The sequence below is a fragment of the Anomaloglossus baeobatrachus genome, chromosome 5, assembly GCF_048569485.1.
Source record: "Anomaloglossus baeobatrachus isolate aAnoBae1 chromosome 5, aAnoBae1.hap1, whole genome shotgun sequence".
NCBI classification, from domain to species: Eukaryota; Metazoa; Chordata; class Amphibia; order Anura; family Aromobatidae; genus Anomaloglossus; species Anomaloglossus baeobatrachus.
Window position 1 is genome coordinate 517,879,285 of NC_134357.1, and position 18,776 is coordinate 517,898,060.

General features: G+C 45.1%; 1 pseudogene; it reads left to right on the forward strand.

Annotated features, from left to right (window-relative positions):
• The window catches only part of LOC142312870 (uncharacterized), a 128,969-nt pseudogene that overhangs the window by 21,832 nt on the left and 88,361 nt on the right, over nucleotides 1–18,776 (forward strand).

Genomic DNA, 18,776 nt, shown 5'->3' on the forward strand with positions numbered 1-18,776 from the left:
GTGACCATTCTCCCCCCGCTAACGGCTACTACGCCTTGCAGGGTCTGACTAGTGGCCGCGCGCATATGCGCCTCGCGACCACCGCTCACCACTACCAGACTGGCTCTCCTCCTCCTTTCTTGACAACCTCTGCACTTTCTAGCTCCCAGCCCCTCCGCTTCACCCCTTGACAAGATTTGAAGGTCAGACCCCTCCGGAGACTGCTTAAGGGTCCCATCTAATGGTGTGGGAGAACTGGTTGCTATGTATCTGTGCGTACACACCTCATTCTAGCCCTTAGAATTACCTGGAAGTACTGTCCCAGCATGGGTGCAATACTCAGTGGTGCCTGACCGGGTCAGGGGCGCCACATTCCCCTTGGATATCAACAGCACATTCTGCAAAGACAAGAAAAGCATAACACAAGTTTTTCCCACACAGGGGAGATATTTACATGTAAACATACCAGGTACCATACCACCACAACCCACCACCCACGAGTCTTTAACCCAAGACCCGAATATGGAATAATCACCAATCCTTTTGGTGACCTGGTCTCGGCCTGGTCCACCGTAAACCATTCTGGCGACAGTCCTCCTTGTCCTGGTGGCGTAGGGTAGGCCCCATAAACAGGCCTACCTGCTTCGTTTCTTTGTGTTGGAGAGCAGGCCCCATAAACAGGTGTGCCCCCTTGGTGGTGCAGAGCCATGCCCTTCAACAGGCACACTCTGGGGTTGGTACCATTGGGGTAACTATGAACGCTGCGAGAGTTTGTGGTTATAGCCAGTTCATAACCTATGGTCCATATAAAGTGCACATAACCTGGTGCTAAGTATATTTAAAAAGTTCACGCAAATGTCCTTGCGGGCACATGTTTCTTGAACGTTAGTTTAAAATGTTTTATGACAGTTAAAGTATATAAAATTGACTATATTGACTATACTAAATTGACTTCCTTAAATTGACTTTCTCCTTCCAAGGTCAGTGCTTGTTACCTCAGTGCACTGACCCTTGGAGGTCATCTCATAGGCGTCCCCTGGCAGTGGTGACAATGGGGACCAGGTTGAAGCGGTGGGGGTGGAGCCTTGGCTCACCGAGGTTCCCTTTGGACATTGCACCACATCCAAAGCGAACCAGCCTCTCTCCCCCATTTGCAGTGTAAATTCCACCACGTCCCCCATGTACAGGTCACGGCCAGGGTGACCCCGCTGCAGATGGGATGGCACATCCCGCCGGGACACAAAAATCCACTCTTTTACTCCTGCTTCCACAATAAATCCCCACCCCTTGCGGCAATTGAACTCCTCCACTACTCCAAGGTGGAGGGGACCTCGAGACTGGGATCCAGCCCGCCGAAGGGACTGCTTTTCTTGCAGGTCCTGGGCCTCCAACTGCTCACTTCCCGGGATGGGCTCTACAAGGGGTTGTGGGCAACTGTCTTTCACCCGTCGTTGCTCTCTGCGGGGTTGCGATGTTAAGATGACCAAGGGGTGGGCCTTCCTTCGTAGCAACATCACCTGATCATCAGCGGGCCACCAGGTGAGTGACGCGCTCTGCATTCTTCCTCCCTGCTGAGGTTTGCTGCAATCTGGTTAAGTCGGGTAGGTGATGGGATGGCGGTTGCCACTGGCTGCAGGACCTGTTCTCCCTCCCTGGCGGAGAGTGCTGAAACCTCTTCCGGTCGGCGGGGGGACAGCAGCGCGGCCTCATGGTCTCCCTCTCTTACAGAGGGTGCTGCGACCTCCTCCGGTCGGGTACGTGGCAGCTCTGGAGTCGAGCCTTCGGCAGCTGGGCAGGATGGTGGTGGGTCTTCAGGATCCCTCTCCAATGGAGAGGGTGGTGCGACTGCTTCAGGTCTGGTAAGCAGCAGCTCGATGACCGGGCCTTTAACAACCAGGTGAGCTGAGGGCAGGGCACCCGGATCCCTCTCCAGCGGAGAGGGTGCTGCGACCGCTTCAGGTCGGGACGGCATGGGCGTCGCACCGGCTTCTGATGGTAGTGCCGGCGGGATCAGCACACCAGGTAAGGAGGGGGTTGCATCGGACTCCCTCAGAGTCGGGCCGGAGACATCCAGTGGCGGGATCTCTGTCGCTGATGGTGGTTTGGGCTGAGCATGGGCGGCGCCTCCAGGCGGGCCCCGCTGCACGGACAGCCGCAGGTTTCGGATTGCCATCAGCATTCTGTGTCTCCAGGCGGCTACTTCCCGTTTCTGCTGTTCCTCCATGCGGTCAGCAATCCTTTCAACCTCCGCTTCCAGCTCCTCTGCCGTCATGGGCCTTGACCAGCCCTGCTCCCTCTGATCACCCTCTGCCGACGCCATCTTGCTCCTTCCCTCGCTCATCAGCTTCTCAGATTTTGGCCTTAGTTTCGTTTCTCCTCCCACAGGACTGGGACAGATCAGCCCCCATCTCCTCCTCTCGTGGGGTCAGAGCGCTCTTGGGATTCTGGGACGGTCACGCCTCTCCGTGGGCGGTTACTTCTTCTGTGCGAGCTACAGTCTTTTGAATTGCAAACACTTTCAACGGTGACAAAGAAAATGGTGGCAATTCAAATTTTTCAATCGGACCGCCGAGGCACACTGGCACCCGTCTGAACGGGTCTAGTCCACAATCCTGTTTGTGACGCCAAAAAGAAGATGTGATGCCCCAGGGGTGATGATCCTCTTCAGGGACGCCACAGGACTTGTTCGATATGGTAGCAGGTAATGTCAGTTTTTATTTTATATGTCATGACGCCACTCACGCCTTGCAGTCAAAGATGTGGATGACTGCCGCTGCAGGTTTTACGAGTGTCTGGGGTGATGGGGTCTGCAGCCAGATGATGTAGCCTCCCGTGAGTGAGGCAGGCCCCAGGGGCTCGGGTGAGCAGGGTAGTGGGTCCCAGAATAACACAGGCTGAGTCCAAAAGTCTTTCAACTGGTTTTTACTCACTCTGATGTTGTTGTGAGCTGACCCGGGCGTTGCTGTGATTCACCAGGTAAGACCAGGGTTCCTTCGGGCCAGTCTGAGGGTAACCTGTTAGCTCGCCTTCCTAGCACTCTGTGTTCGGATAACCCCCTGACATGAAGTACCATGAAGGTCTATCCAGGGAGTCGCTACTGCCTTTTCTCCCCTGTGTTCGGCCTGTTTGCCTTCAGCATAGACCAAGTGAGATGGCTTCAGGCTCTGTCCCCTTATGGGTCCCTGCGTTGCTGCTAAGGCTCGGACTCTGTAAGGTCGGTGAGGTACCTGTAGTTCCCCTCACCGGCAGGTTTAGCAGGTCATTACATTGGAGTCTGCTCTAGGGACCTGTACCCCGTACGTGCCTAGTCACCGGCAACTCCGTACTAACTGACCAGGTGACCGTTCTCCCCCGCTAACGGCTACTACCCCGTGCAGGGTCTGACTAGTGGCCGTGCGCGTATGTGCCTTGCGACCGCCGCTCACCACTACCAGACTGGCTCTCGTCCTTTCCTGACAACCTCTGCACTTTCTAGCTCCCAGCCCCTCCGCTTCACCCCTTGACAAGATTTGAAGGCCAGACCCCTCCGGAGACTGCCCAAGGGTCCCATCTAATGGTGTGGGAGAACTGGTTGCTATGTGTCTGTGCATACACCTCATTCTGGCCCTTAGGATTACCTGGAAGTACTGTCCCAGCATGGGTGCAATACTCAGTAGTGCCTGACGGGTCAGGGGCGCCACATATTCAGAAGCTGGGCATCTACCTTCATGGTCGTCTGAGCTAAGGGCTCCACTTCCGGATACATTGTGGAAGGGAACCGGGTTGGAGCAATGTCACTCGGGATTGAATCCTGCAGCACCCGGATGACTTGGTCCTTAAGTTGGGCAAAGTCTAGGTTAGGGTCTTGGAGGGCCAGTATACGCAGCTGGGCCCAGTGGGAATTAGACAGGGACCCCTCGATGAACTGTTCAATCAGCAGTCGGTTCCCATAATGCACACTCCCAGGATCCACTTGTTTCACCGCCCTCAGTGCCTCTTGCAAGTTCAAAGCGTAGTCCCTGCACCCTTTGCTTGCACCTCAAAATCTCCACTTTTATCTCTGCTGCCGTTCGGATGTCTAAGGTGTCTCTTAGCCATGCCGGGGCTTGAGCTACAGTTCCCTTGTCGGTGTCCGGCCAGGACCTGGCCTCCCGCTGAGCTGTATCGGTCAATTGGCCAATTAATATGTCGACTCTCTGGCTCTCGGTCAGGGGTTACACATTGAACAAGCTGCTCAGTCTCTCTTGAAAGTCATTCAAAGTTTGCGACGCTCCGGAATACTGGGGTAGCCATGTCGACCTTGGCATATAAGGCATGGAAAGCAATACTGTCGATGCCATGGTGGTGGCGGCGACCGGGTGCCCTGCTTGGTTAGCATTTGCTCCCCCTTGGTGAACCTCAACCGGGTCCCGCGTCTTACTGGGGAATCAGCGGTTAACTGGCAGCCGCTCCGGTTTCTCTTTGCGCCATTTCTTCCCGCACTGCACAGCTAATGGCAGCCACCGCTTTGAAAAATAACGTTATACACAGTCCTTGTTAGCAAATTTGTTTTAACACAGTTCGGTAGACGCATAGTACCCGGTTGGATGGGCACATTATCCTGTTCGTGACGCCAAATGCAGCACCACATACGGCAGGTGGTTAACCTACTCTCCTTGCCTGGCGGGTTGGAGGCATTCCTTAATGTGCTCTTGGTGGGAGCCACTGTGGCCTGGAGCAGCACAGCGTCCCCTTCTCTCTCTTTACTTGTAGATGAATGTACCCGTGACGGGCAGTGCGAACTGGTTATGGGACCCTCTTGTATTACTGCAATCCCGGGTTCTGTTTTGCTGCTGCATCTTGGAACTAAGGTCGGCCAGGAAATGTAGAATTTTATGCTCCAGGTTTTTGCTACTGGGCCGTTAGCACCCAATAACCGAGGACCCCGGTGTCCTGTCCTAGCGTTTGGTCCTGGAAAGCTCACACAACAAAAGCTCTCAAACAGCGACCGCTCTTTCTCCTCACCAACACTGTTCTGCCTCACTTCCTGCCTGTTCACTCTAACCCTTCCCTCAGGTCAGCATGTACAGAGAGGCTCCCTTCAAAATAGGTTAGGATGTTTCCTCATTAAAGAAGTCAGTTGATATAAAGTATAACAAGGTAAGGCTGAAGCCACACGGGGTTATGTGTGATCCTCGCATGACACTTGGCTCACGCTGGCAGCACAGTGAGAGCCGAGTGTCATGCAAGGGTCATGCGACTGTGGTCCGATCGCAGCTGCAGCGGAGGGGGGGCGGTGCTGAGGAGGGGAGGGCCGGTGCTGCAGAGGAGAGGGAGGGATTTATCTTCCTCTCTTCTCCGTTGACGGCTGATGCAAGAATTGCATTGCTCTCGCGTTACACCGGTGTAACGCAAGAGCAGTGCGATGTTTCTCTTACCATAGACTGGCATGGGTGCGAGTGGAACAGGATCGCGTTCCACTTGCAGCATGCTGTGACTGTTTTCTTGGTCCGATTAAGACCGAGAAATTAATTGCTCATGGGAGCGGGCACATAGAGTAATATTGGTCTGAGTGGAATGCGATTTTTTTTTTTTTTTTTTTTTTTTTATCTCATTCCACTCGCACCATTTTTCTTGCCGTGTGTCCTAGGCCTAACTGTTAGGTTAAGAGAGGCATATACAGTTCATGCTTTAAACAAAAACCTAATGCAAAGAGTAAGGAAGGAGAAATGTCTTTTAGAGCAGAGAGTCTTTAACACCTGGGTAGAAAAACGTGAACAATTTTTTACAACTCAGTACAAGAAGTTAATCAACACAGAGTTGAAAAAAAGCTGGCAGAATGTTGGCCAACATGGTTAGGATTAGAGCTTACACACAGGGTCCAATACAAACCAACCCCGGTATGATAACGAATATTGTAGGTTCCTTCCATAAAATCATGGGTCCTGCTGAAGTCTTTAATAATTGTACTGCTAGGTACGCTACACTTACATTAGGAAAGCATGGACAACATTGTTCAAAAATATATTATTACAGGTTATTATGACTAGATTTTGTGATATAAAGTTGATCTAGGGAACAAAGGTTGAGAGGTGGTTTTAAAAAGACCCTAGTCTGGTGTGGAAATGCGTTGTGGAATAAAAAAACACTTTTTTATATATTATTGGATCAAGGATTTTCATTTCGGTTAGTGCAGCCTAAAAACGTGATTTGTTTTTTCCTTCAAGCATCATGGTGGAGGTGATTCCCCAGCCTTGCGGCAGCAGCAGCGACTTCATAGGCGTTGCCTACACAACTCGCTTAAAGGGAATGTGGCATCAGATTTTTCTACCTCATCTGAGAGCAACATAATGTAGGCATAGAGGTTCGGAAACTAACCATATTTAAATTAGATTACAGGGTGCACCTGTTCAAACCTTATCTCAGAATTGAGTCTAGCAGAGCTGGGATCTGCTCCCCGCCCACACCAGGCTTTCAATAGAAATTGACACCTCACAGTTCATAAACAATCCCAGCAAGGGGCATGGTGGTCTGCTCTGCACCCCTAGAAGAGACACACCAATGTTAATCAGAGCAATAAACCCTTTAGTTTGAGGAAACAGTAGCTTGCACACAGATAAGAGAAACACAGATTTTTTTTAGTTTTTAACACTTGCAGCATTCTGTCCTCAGCTTATATGCAAAATTCTGGTGACAGATTCCCTTTATGTCAGCATATTACCTAAGATATCTTTTTCCAAAGGTATCATCCTATGGTCTGGGGCTACTTGTTTCCCCACAGTGTTTACCGATCCAAGGAACTAGCCTGATTACTGTATACGGAGTTGGGAAGGAATTGTTCCCCTAATATGGAGCTTAGTGTCAGTCCCATGGGGTTTTTACCTTATATTGATCAACATTATTATTATTATTATTATTATTATTATTAGACATGTTAGACTATCGGTTGAAATTATGTCTACCTAAAAAAAAATTAAAATCTAAAAAAGTAGTAAATGCACATGACTTTATTTGGTAACATTTCACCGCTCTTCTCTGTACATATTGTACACACACACACACACACACCGCTGCGGTCCATACACAAGTGATGTGTCGGTCGCGAATGATCCGACACAAAGATCCGGCTCCCTGCTGTGAACGACAGGAGCCGGATCATAAGTGTGAGCCACTAAAAATATCTAAACGGCTCTTTTCGCCGTCAAACCCCGCCCACCCGCGGCTAAACTCCGCTTACTCAGCAATCTAATTGGCCGCCTGTAAGTGGGCGGGGCTTAGCTGCGGGTGGGCGGGGCTTTGGCGGCGTCACTATAATCTTAAATATGTGTTCACCTGGGGTGAACACATATTTAATAAGGAGCCGAGAACGAGCTGAAAGAGCCGGCTCTTTTTGGTGAACGGAGCCATAGGAACCGGATGACTAAAAAGAGCCGGACTGCCCATCACTACCATACACCTCGTATACACATGGCCCCACGCTGTACACATCGTTCACATGCAGCTCCACACACATACACACAGAGCTTTGCTTCGTATATGTTGTAAACACACAGCTCCTCTTCGTACACCATGTACACACAACTCTACTACATTCACACTGTAAATCCCTCCTGACCCCACACATAAACTTCACCTCATCCAGCCCCATGACACCCAGCACAGCAGATATATCAAAAACACATGCACATACAACAGGTGTGAACAGGTGCTAGCTAAAAACACATAACTACAAAACACATACAGTTGAACTCTAAAATGCTAACAATCAATAAGGGAACTCTGGTATTGCATTACTGCTATAGGAATATTTGAAAAAAAACAAACATATTTTGCTTATGTATTGGCCAATGCACGTGAGCCCGGACACCACGGCAAGGTATTCGCTGTATACTGGGAACCTAGCTTAAAATGATGCCACTATATCGGTTAAAAATCTACATGTCTGGGCAGATAGACTCCAGCTATAAAGAGGAGTGAACACAGCCTGGTTACAGCACAGCAGAGAAATGCACTGAGAAACTGATCATGTGACCCCTGACTCCTCCCCTCCATGTGAGATCATCACAGGTCCTGTAAGCACAGAGCAACCATATATTTAGTGTGCAGTTCGGCGCACTAGATATATGGTCCCTACAATACTGGATCCTCTCAGATCTTCTATATAAGAGAATTCTCCTGATTGACTGATCAAGGATGGATAGGGACAGGGACAAGATGATGGAGAGGATATTGCACCTCACCCTAGAGATCCTCTTCCGGCTTACTGGAGAGGTGAGAGATTCTGATGACGTCACATTACATCATTCTTATCTATGGGAATAACAGATGGACAGAACTGGAGAGGTGAGGACTCTGGAAATGTCTGTAGTGAGATTTATTAATGTGTCTCTCCATAACCAGGATTACACAGTAGTGAAGAAGACCTCTAGTGAGCGCTGTCAGGCCCCTGTGTCTGAGGGATGGGGAAGACCCCTGAGCCCAATCACGGGGCCTCCACCTCACCCCCTGATACATGAGGACATCAATGACCAGAAGATCCTAGAACTCACCTACAAGATGATTGAGCTGCTGACTGGAGAGGTGACACTGCTGGGAATGCTGGGACATTATACAGTAACCCTATGAAGGGATCGGGGGATGACGGTATCATTGTATGTGCCAGGTTCCTATAAGGTGTCGGGATGTCACCATCTATTTCTCCATGGAGGAGTGGGAGTATTTAGAAAGACACGAAGATCTGTACCAGGACGTCATGATGGAGGTTCCCCAGCCCCTCACACCATCAGGTAATAGACAGGACTAAATACACATGACCTATAATTATCTGTATGTAAAGAATGAATTCAGTCCCTGTATGTGTTTCCTCCAGTTCTATCCAGTAAGAGGACAACACCTGAGAGATGTCCCCATCCTCTTCCTCCACAGGACTGTAAGCAAGAAGATCCTGATGTTCCTCAGGATCGTCAGGTAGATGGAGAGAAGGTGCCATGAAATCTCCGCTATGATATGTAGACGACTGTGAAGGTCTTGTGCTCAGTCATGTTTTCAGTCTTGTTTTCGACCAGTGTTATACTCTGAATAGCTAGTTTATTAAAGAGAATGTCATTTCATGATTGGAGCTTCTCTGTATGGAAATTTGACCTGTGACCCCGGAGTGCATCATGAAATGAAGTGATCAGTTTTCACTGTGAATACCATTAGAATGAGTGATCTGAGTGACTTTGAATGAGAAATATTCATTGGTGCAACTTGGGCAATTCGAGTATTTTTTACAAAAAAAAAAAATTGTAACAGTCATGAGATTTTTACGTGCAATTTCAAGAGTATACTAAGATTGTTGTGATTGAGGAGAAACATCCAATGATGGTGGATCCTGTGGTTATAAACAACTTGTCAAGGAAGATATAAAAAATGTTCTTGGGAACAAGGGGTGTACAGTTATGCAAACTGCAATTGAATAGAATGCTGTTTTTCCAACTAATGTTTGCGAATTCACACATTTTTTAGCACAGAAAGGTTATCACCTCATGATAGAAGGACCATACACCATGTCATAATAGTCACATAGTCATAGATTGCTTCCAAGGAACTTGACAGTGAGTTTTTCTTCCTTCCCTGACCTTCACAATCCTCAGATTTTATCCTATAGAGCTTTTCTGGGAAGAGATAGAATAGGATGTCCATAGTAAATCAGAACCTCCACTTCATTTGTGGCAACTGCAAGGAGCTTTCCTGTCCCCATGGGCCAATATTCCTGAAGATCTCTTCAATTACCTAGTAGAATCTATTACACAACAAATGACTGGAGTTGTGGAGGCCAAAATAAATCCAACACTCTACTAGAAGGGAGTCTCTAATAATGTGGCCATTCAGTGTATGTTTTATACTTGATGGAGATGACAGGATAAAACTGATCATAGACATTAGATGTTGTCTGGATCTTCTCACAATTTTCTGATTATGGAGACTGTTGGTTAGATTTAGGCTCCAACAGATTGGATTATACAGGAGACCTGCAGCTCTGTGATATCTACTGCTGTCAGTTTTGATTGTACTGTTCATTTATCATCTTTTCTGTTCTAAATAAATTCTTATGACTATGTGTGACTTTTACAATTTTTGTTTCAGGGTGATGATCTGACCCATATTAATACTACAGAGACATATATGAGGGGTGATGAGTGGTGTAAAGAGGAGATTCCTACAGATAACCGCACAGGTGAGTAGAGACCACTAAATGTGAAGAGAAATCACAGATTCAACTCAGTCACTTTCTTGATGCTGAAGTGCTGTTGTCTTGTAGTGTACAGAACAAGCTATCACAGACTCACATCTCTTAACCTCTTTACAGCGTTGGATGTAGCTATATGTCTTTGGTTGTGTATGTCCCTTTAATGCGGGCTGATCTGATCAGTAAAAAAGCCTACAGCGATAGAAACTCCTAAACAAACAGATATATGAAACCAGTATAAATCTTTATTGAACAATTATTAAAAATACAATTATTAAAATGAAAAGGCAAATGCTGCAGAATTATGTTGGTAACAGAAACAGATTTTAAACAGGTTCCACACCAGTCGCCCAGCTGGATACATGGGGCCTTGTCTTCCCCTGGCAAAAGGGCCCTAAGTAAGGATGGAGGGTATGAGCACTAGTCAACAGCACTAACACTAAAGGAAGACAGCAGGAAACTTTACAGGGGAAAACACAAATGCTATCACCTGAGCCCAGGTAGATAGTAAAAGTGCAACACTTATCTGAGAAGCAGCAACCACAGAAGTCTCTGGAGCAACAGGAGATGACCACTGCAGACCACAACAAGGAACAACTATAAACCATAACCCAAACCATCCCAGGGTGAGGTTAATAAAGAAAGTCAGAGGGTAGCAAATGAGTGGAAAAACTGATAGTTGCCCAAGGTCAAAGAGTCCGCTGGCTGCAGAAACCAGGAACTGTCAGATAACACTTGGCTCCAATCTCTGTGATTTTCTAGTACTCACTGCCATTTTATTGTCAGCTGGCTGTGATAGGTCCATGACAGGCCGCAACATATCCATGACAGCTATAATATATAGAGAGAGAAGGTAAATAGCAGTTCTTGGGTATACACTGTGTGCAGAATTATTTATTTATTTGATTATCATTAGGCAAATGAGTATTTTGATCACATGATACTTTTTATACATGCTGTCCTACTCCAAGCTGTATAGGCTTGAGAGCCAACTACCAATTAAGTAAATCAGGTGATGTACATCTCTGTAATGAGGGGTCTGGTGTAATGACATCAACACCCTATATAAGGTGAGCTTAATTATTAGGCAACTTCCTTTCCTTTGGCAAAATGGGTCAGAAGAAAGATTTGACGGGCTCTGAAAAGTCCAAAACTGTGAGATGTCTTGCAGAGGGATGCAGCAGTCTTGAAATTGTTCAGTGATCATGCTTCAAAAGTTTGGCAATCAAGCATTTCATGGCAAATAGGCAACAGAGTCGCAAGAAGCGTGTTGGGCACAAAAAGCGCAAAATAACTGCCCATGAATTGAGGAAAATCAAGCGTGAAGCTGCCAAGATGCCATTTGCCACCAGTTTGGCCATATTTCAGAACTGCAACGTTACTGGAGTATCAAAAAGCACAAGGTGCGCCATACATGGCCAAGGTAAGGAAGGCTGAAAAATGACCACCTTTGAACAAGAAACATAAGATAAAACGTCAAGACTAAGCCAAGAAATATCTTAAGACTGATTTTTCAAAGGTTTTATGGACTGATGAAATGAGAGTAACTCTTAATGGGCCAGATGGATGGGCCAGAGGCTGGATCAGTTAAGGGCAGAGAGCTCCACTCCGACTTAGACGGCAGCAAGGTGGAGGTGGGGTACTGGTATGGGCTGGTATCATCAAAGATGAACTTGTGGGACCTTTTCGGGTTGAGGATGGATTGAAGCTCAACTCCCAGACCTTCTGCCAGTTTCTGGAAGACTTCTTCAAGCCGTGGTACAGGAAGAAGTCTGTATCGTTCAAGAAAAACATGATTTTCATGCAGGACAATGCTCCATCACATGCATCCAACTACTCCACAGCGTGGCTGGCCAGTAAAGGTCTAAAAGATGAAAATATAATGACATGGCCCCCTTGTTCACCTGATCTAAACCTCATAGAGAACATGTGGTCCCTCAGAAAATGTGAGATCTACAGGGAGATAAAAACAGTACACCTCTCGGAACAGTGTCTGGGAGGCCGTGGTGGCTGCTGCACGCAATGTTGATCGTAAACAGATCAAGCAACTGACAGAATGTATGGGTGGTAGGTTGTTGTATGGATGGTAGGCTGTTGAGTGTCATCATAAATAAAGGTGGCTATATTGGTCACTAATTTTTTTGGATTTTGTTTTTGCATGTCAGAAATGTTTATTTCTAATTTTTATGCAGTTATATTGGTTTACCTGGTGAAAATAAACAAGTGAGATGTAAATATATTTGGTTTTTATTAAGTTGCCTAATAATTCTGCACAGTAGTAGTTACCTGCACAAACAGATATCCTCCTAAGATAGCCAAATCTAAAAAAAACCCCACTCCAACTTCCAAAAATATTAAGCTTTGATATTTATGAGTGTTTTGGGTTGATTGAGAACATAGTTGTTGATCAACAATAAGAAAAATCCTCTAAAATACAACTTGCCTAAAATTCTGCACACGGTGTATATCAAAGTCAAGGTTTCTTCTTCTCTGTGGCGATCGCCGTCCTTTTTCTGAGGCCCGTGTGCATGACGTGTCCTATGTCATTCACAGCGGCCGGCATGGAGGTCCTGCACAGGTGGACTTTTATCAGCCCTGAGCAGGGTAGATTAAAGTGTGCCTGCGCAGGAGCGCAATGTCAGCCTGTGTGGATGACGTAGATGCGCCATGCATACTGGGCTGGGTAGAAGGAGGACAGAGATGGCAGCAGAGAGGAGGCGCCGGACCAGTGAGCAGCGGCACCCACCTGACCGCCCCCTAGGTGAGTATTATAAAAGGGTTTTTTTACGTTAAATAGCACGACTTAGGCTTTTATATACAACATTCTAGAATGCTGTATATAAAAACCTGATGGTGGCGGCCACAGCTTAGTTGCCAAATCTGGTGACAGGTTCCCTTTAAATAATCTCCACCGGTACGAATCCCTCATTTTCCTCAATTTAATTTTAATAGTGCAATATACTGAGTCAAATAAATAACAGGATAAAATCATATCCGCCAATAATAATCTTTCCCCCCTGATCTTCAATATGTAAAGTATAGGACAAAGGTCACGCCATATTAATACATGTTAAAGGAAAATAGTCCAAAATATATGATGTAAAAAAGAATATATATATATATATATATATATATATATACATACAGTTAGGTCCAGAAATATTTGGACAGTGACACAAGTTTTGTTATTTTAGCTGTTTACAAAAACATGTTCAGAAATACAATTATATATATAATATGGGCTGAAAGTGCACACTCCCAGCTGCAATATGAGAGTTTTCACATCCAAATCGGAGAAAGGGTTTAGGAATCATAGCTCTGTAATGCATAGCCTCCTCTTTTTCAAGGGACCAAAAGTAATTGGACAAGGGACTCTAAGGGCTACAATTAACTCTGAAAGCATCTCCCTCGTTAACCTGTAATCAATGAAGTAGTTAAAAGGTCTGGGGTTGATTACAGGTGTGTGGTTTTGCATTTGGAAGCTGTTGCTGTGACCAGACAACATGCGGTCTAAGGAACTCTCAATTGAGGTGAAGCAGAACATCCTGAGGCTGAAAAAAAAGAAAAAATCCATCAGAGAGATAGCAGACATGCTTGAAGTAGCAAAATCAACAGTCGGGTACATTCTGAGAAAAAAGGAATTGACTGGTGAGCTTGGGAACTCAAAAAGGCCTGGGCGTCCACGGATGACAACAGTGGTGGATGATCTCCGCATACTTTCTTTGGTGAAGAAGAACCCGTTCACAACATCAACTGACGTCCAGAACACTCTCAGTGAAGTAGGTGTATCTGTCTCTAAGTCAACAGTAAAGAGAAGACTCCATGAAAGTAAATACAAAGGGTTCACATCTAGATGCAAACCATTCATCAATTCCAAAAATAGACAGGCCAGAGTTAAATTTGCTGAAAAACACCTCATGAAGCCAGCTCAGTTCTGGAAAAGTATTCTATGGACAGATGAGACAAAGATCAACCTGTACCAGAATGATGGGAAGAAAAAAGTTTGGAGAAGAAAGGGAACGGCACATGATCCAAGGCACACCACATCCTCTGTAAAACATGGTGGAGGCAACGTGATGGCATGGGCATGCATGGCTTTCAATGGCACTGGGTCACTTGTGTTTATTGATGACATAACAGCAGACAAGTGTAGCCGGATGAATTCTGAAGTGTACCGGGATATACTTTCAGCCCAGATTCAGCCAAATGCCGCAAAGTTGATCGGACGGCGCTTCATAGTACAGATGGACAATGACCCCAAGCATACAGCCAAAGCTACCCAGGAGTTCATGAGTGCAAAAAAGTGGAACATTCTGCTATGGCCAAGTCAATCACCAGATCTTAACCCAATTGAGCATGCATTTCACTTGCTCAAATCCAGACTTAAGACGGAAAGACCCACAAACAAGCAAGACCTGAAGGCTGCGGCTGTAAAGGCCTGGCAAAGCATTAAGAAGGAGGAAACCCAGCGTTTGGTGATGTTCATGGGTTCCAGACTTAAGGCAGTGATTGCCTCCAAAGGATTCGCAACAAAATATTGAAAATAAAAATATTTTGTTTGGGTTTGGTTTATTTGTCCAATTACTTTTGACCTCCTAAAATGTGGAGTGTTTGTAAAGAAATGTGTACAATTCCTACAATTTCTATGGGATATTTTTGTTCAAACCTTCAAATTAAACGTTACAATCTGCACTTGAATTCTGTTGTAGAGGTTTCATTTCAAATTCCAATGTGGTGGCATGCAGAGCCCAACTCGCGAAAATTGTGTCACTGTCCAAATATTTCTGGACCTAACTGTGTGTGTATATATATATATATATATATATATATATATATATATATATATATATTTATTTATATATGATCCACTTCTTAAATCCAAGGCTTTTCAATTTCCCCAGGAATGTCTAAAAACAATTAATATGAAAGCTCATTACAAAAATATCACAAAAAGGAGTAATACAGAAGGCAAATAAAAAAACACATACACTGTTATAAATAAGGGGCCAAACTTAATAGTTGCCACGATGGGTGACATATAACTGGAAATGGGGCTCCTAAACTGGCCCTCAGGCTAGGCCCTCTGGCCCTCAGTCCCTAACTGTCCCTTATCCCAGAGGCACGCCTGATGGTGGCGAGGTCTAGACCGCCCGCATAGCCCAACTCTTGAATACGCCTGGTCTAACCCCCAACCCAGGACAGGGCCCGGGACTGGCGTGGTTAATGCTACACAAAAGACAGACTGGGCGAAACCAAAACTCCAACTCACAGCAAACACTCACAGGAAAGGCGGGAAGAAATAATGACAAAAGTATTTCCACAACACACAAGACCTGCATACAGCAGTACACCAGAATCTGGATCACCATGTACAATGACCGTAATCGTATAAGCTATTATTGGCGTGGAAGATCAGGCTCCATCATCTTTTAAAGGGCGAAAGCGGCAGTGATAGGCCTCCAGAAACCCATGACCCAAGCAGCAATTTACAGGTCAGCCAGATTTAACTACTTTTAGACTGACCACCAGTAAACTAACAACTGATTGACGCCCCGGCTCTAAGGCCTAAGCCACACGGCATGAAAATCGGTGCGAGTGGAGTGCAATAAAAAATCGCATTCCACTCGGACCAATAGTACAAAGAACAAGAAGAGGCGAACAACGTCCAATTACATCAAAAAATTATTTATTTTAATAATATCTTATATATCTGAAATATTTCAAACAGAGTAGTGAATGGATACACATAATGTAGAAAAAATGGCGGTGAATAATAAATATATCCAACTGGATATTGCACGTGACTGCTGGCAACAAATAACAGTACATAGCTTGCATATAAAAGAAGGCAAAGGACATAATTACATCCTCAATATGGAAATAATAACCACAGTGGTATTACAATCTCAAAAATATCATATACAGCTACCTCCAATGTATGAGTGATGGCAAAAAAGTCACACAGGTGCATGGGAAATTCCCGTAGCCACCAATATGGGGTATATATATCTCAATTAATATAATCAAAAGAGCTAGTAAAACTAAATAAACAACTACCCCCCTTGGTGTACTAGCCAAATTATAGAAGGATAGTCACCCTAAGGCTAATCAATGGTAACCTACAGGGAATTACCCATGCCACTGTAGCTAAATTGTATTAATGGGTAGTCCCTCACCACAATGTATTAAGTGACTTCGCAATAAATATATGAAAGTAATAGCCATAGTAATATTATACTCTCAAAAACCTCATATACAACTCTCCTTCAATGCACAAGTGATGACATGAAGAGAAACCAAGGAAAAAAATTGTGAAAACATACCCTGCTGTAACTAAATAAAAGCATAGTGCATATAAACATAGGGTACTTAGTAAACACTGTTTTTGATCAAAAAAAGCATAAAGCTATCCCACCAAACGTCAAGGTGTACCCAGTTGGGATAGTACCTACACTCTCTAATATTAAAACCTTACCATGGGTCTAAAATAGGCCTCAATGTGGCTAAGGGCTGAGAGCGACCGGGTCCCAACAGGACACACACGGTCAGGGGGATTCACAGAATGAAATGTCCAGCTCGCTGAGAAGGGGGCCACTCCCTGTTTGTACTGAATACAAAAAAACTACATAAAAACAAAAAAGTGAGCCGGAGTATGAGATGGTATACATGGAACTTGTGAGACCATGTTCACACTGGCCATGAGACTAAGAGAAACCAAGGAAAAAAATTGTGAAAACATACCCTGCTGTAACTAAATAAAAGCATAGTGCATATAAACATAGGGTACTTAGTAAACACTGTTTTTGATCAAAAAAAGCATAAAGCTATCCCACCAAACGTCAAGGTGTACCCAGTTGGGATAGTACCTACACTCTCTAATATTAAAACCTTACCATGGGTCTAAAATAGGCCTCAATGTGGCTAAGGGCTGAGAGCGACCGGGTCCCAACAGGACACACACGGTCAGGGGGATTCACAGAATGAAATGTCCAGCTCGCTTGACGTTTGGTGGGATAGCTTTATGCCTTTTTTGATCAAAAACAGTGTTTACTAAGTACCCTATGTTTATATGCACTATGCTTTTATTTAGTTACAGCAGGGTATGTTTTCACATTTTTTTTTTTTTTTTTTTTTTTTTTCCTTGGTTTCTCTTAGTCTCATGGCCAGTGTGAACATGGTCTCACAAGTTCCATGTATACCATCTCATACTCCGGCTCACTTTTTTGTTTTTATGTAGTTTTTTTGTATTCAGTACAAACAGGGAGTGGCCCCCTTCTCAGCGAGCTGGACATTTCATTCTGTGAATCCCCCTGACCGTGTGTGTCCTGTTGGGACCCGGTCGCTCTCAGCCCTTAGCCACATTGAGGCCTATTTTAGACCCATGGTAAGGTTTTAATATTAGAGAGTGTAGGTACTATCCCAACTGGGTACACCTTGACGTTTGGTGGGATAGCTTTATGCTTTTTTTGATCAAAAACAGTGTTTACTAAGTACCCTATGTTTATATGCACTATGCTTTTATTTAGTTACAGCAGGGTATGTTTTCACAATTTTTTTTTTTTTTTTTTTTTTCCTTGGTTTCTCTTAGTCTCATGGCCAGTGTGAACATGGTCTCACAAGTTCCATGTATACCATCTCATACTCCGGCTCACTTTTTTGTTTTTATGTAGTTTTTTTGTATTCAGTACAAACAGGGAGTGGCCCCCTTCTCAGCGAGCTGGACATTTCATTCTGTGAATCCCCCTGACCGTGTGTGTCCTGTTGGGACCCGGTCGCTCTCAGCCCTTAGCCACATTGAGGCCTATTTTAGACCCATGGTAAGGTTTTAATATTAGAGAGTGTAGGTACTATCCCAACTGGGTACACCTTGACGTTTGGTGGGATAGCTTTATGCTTTTTTTGATCAAAAACAGTGTTTACTAAGTACCCTATGTTTATATGCACTATGCTTTTATTTAGTTACAGCAGGGTATGTTTTCACAATTTTTTTCCTTGGTTTCTCTTAGTCTCATGGCCAGTGTGAACATGGTCTCACAAGTTCCATGTATACCATCTCATACTCCGGCTCACTTTTTTGTTTTTATGTAGTTTTTTTGTATTCAGTACAAACAGGGAGTGGCCCCCTTCTCAGCGAGCTGGACATTTCATTCTGTGAATCCCCCTGACCGTGTGTGTCCTGTTGGGACCCGGTCGCTCTCAGCCCTTAGCCACATTGAGGCCTATTTTAGACCCATGGTAAGGTTTTAATATTAGAGAGTGTAGGTACTATCCCAACTGGGTACACCTTGACGTTTGGTGGGATAGCTTTATGCTTTTTTTGATCAAAAACAGTGTTTACTAAGTACCCTATGTTTATATGCACTATGCTTTTATTTAGTTACAGCAGGGTATGTTTTCACAATTTTTTTCCTTGGTTTCTCTTAGTCTCATGGCCAGTGTGAACATGGTCTCACAAGTTCCATGTATACCATCTCATACTCCGGCTCACTTTTTTGTTTTTATGTAGTTTTTTTGTATTCAGTACAAACAGGGAGTGGCCCCCTTCTCAGCGAGCTGGACATTTCATTCTGTGAATCCCCCTGACCGTGTGTGTCCTGTTGGGACCCGG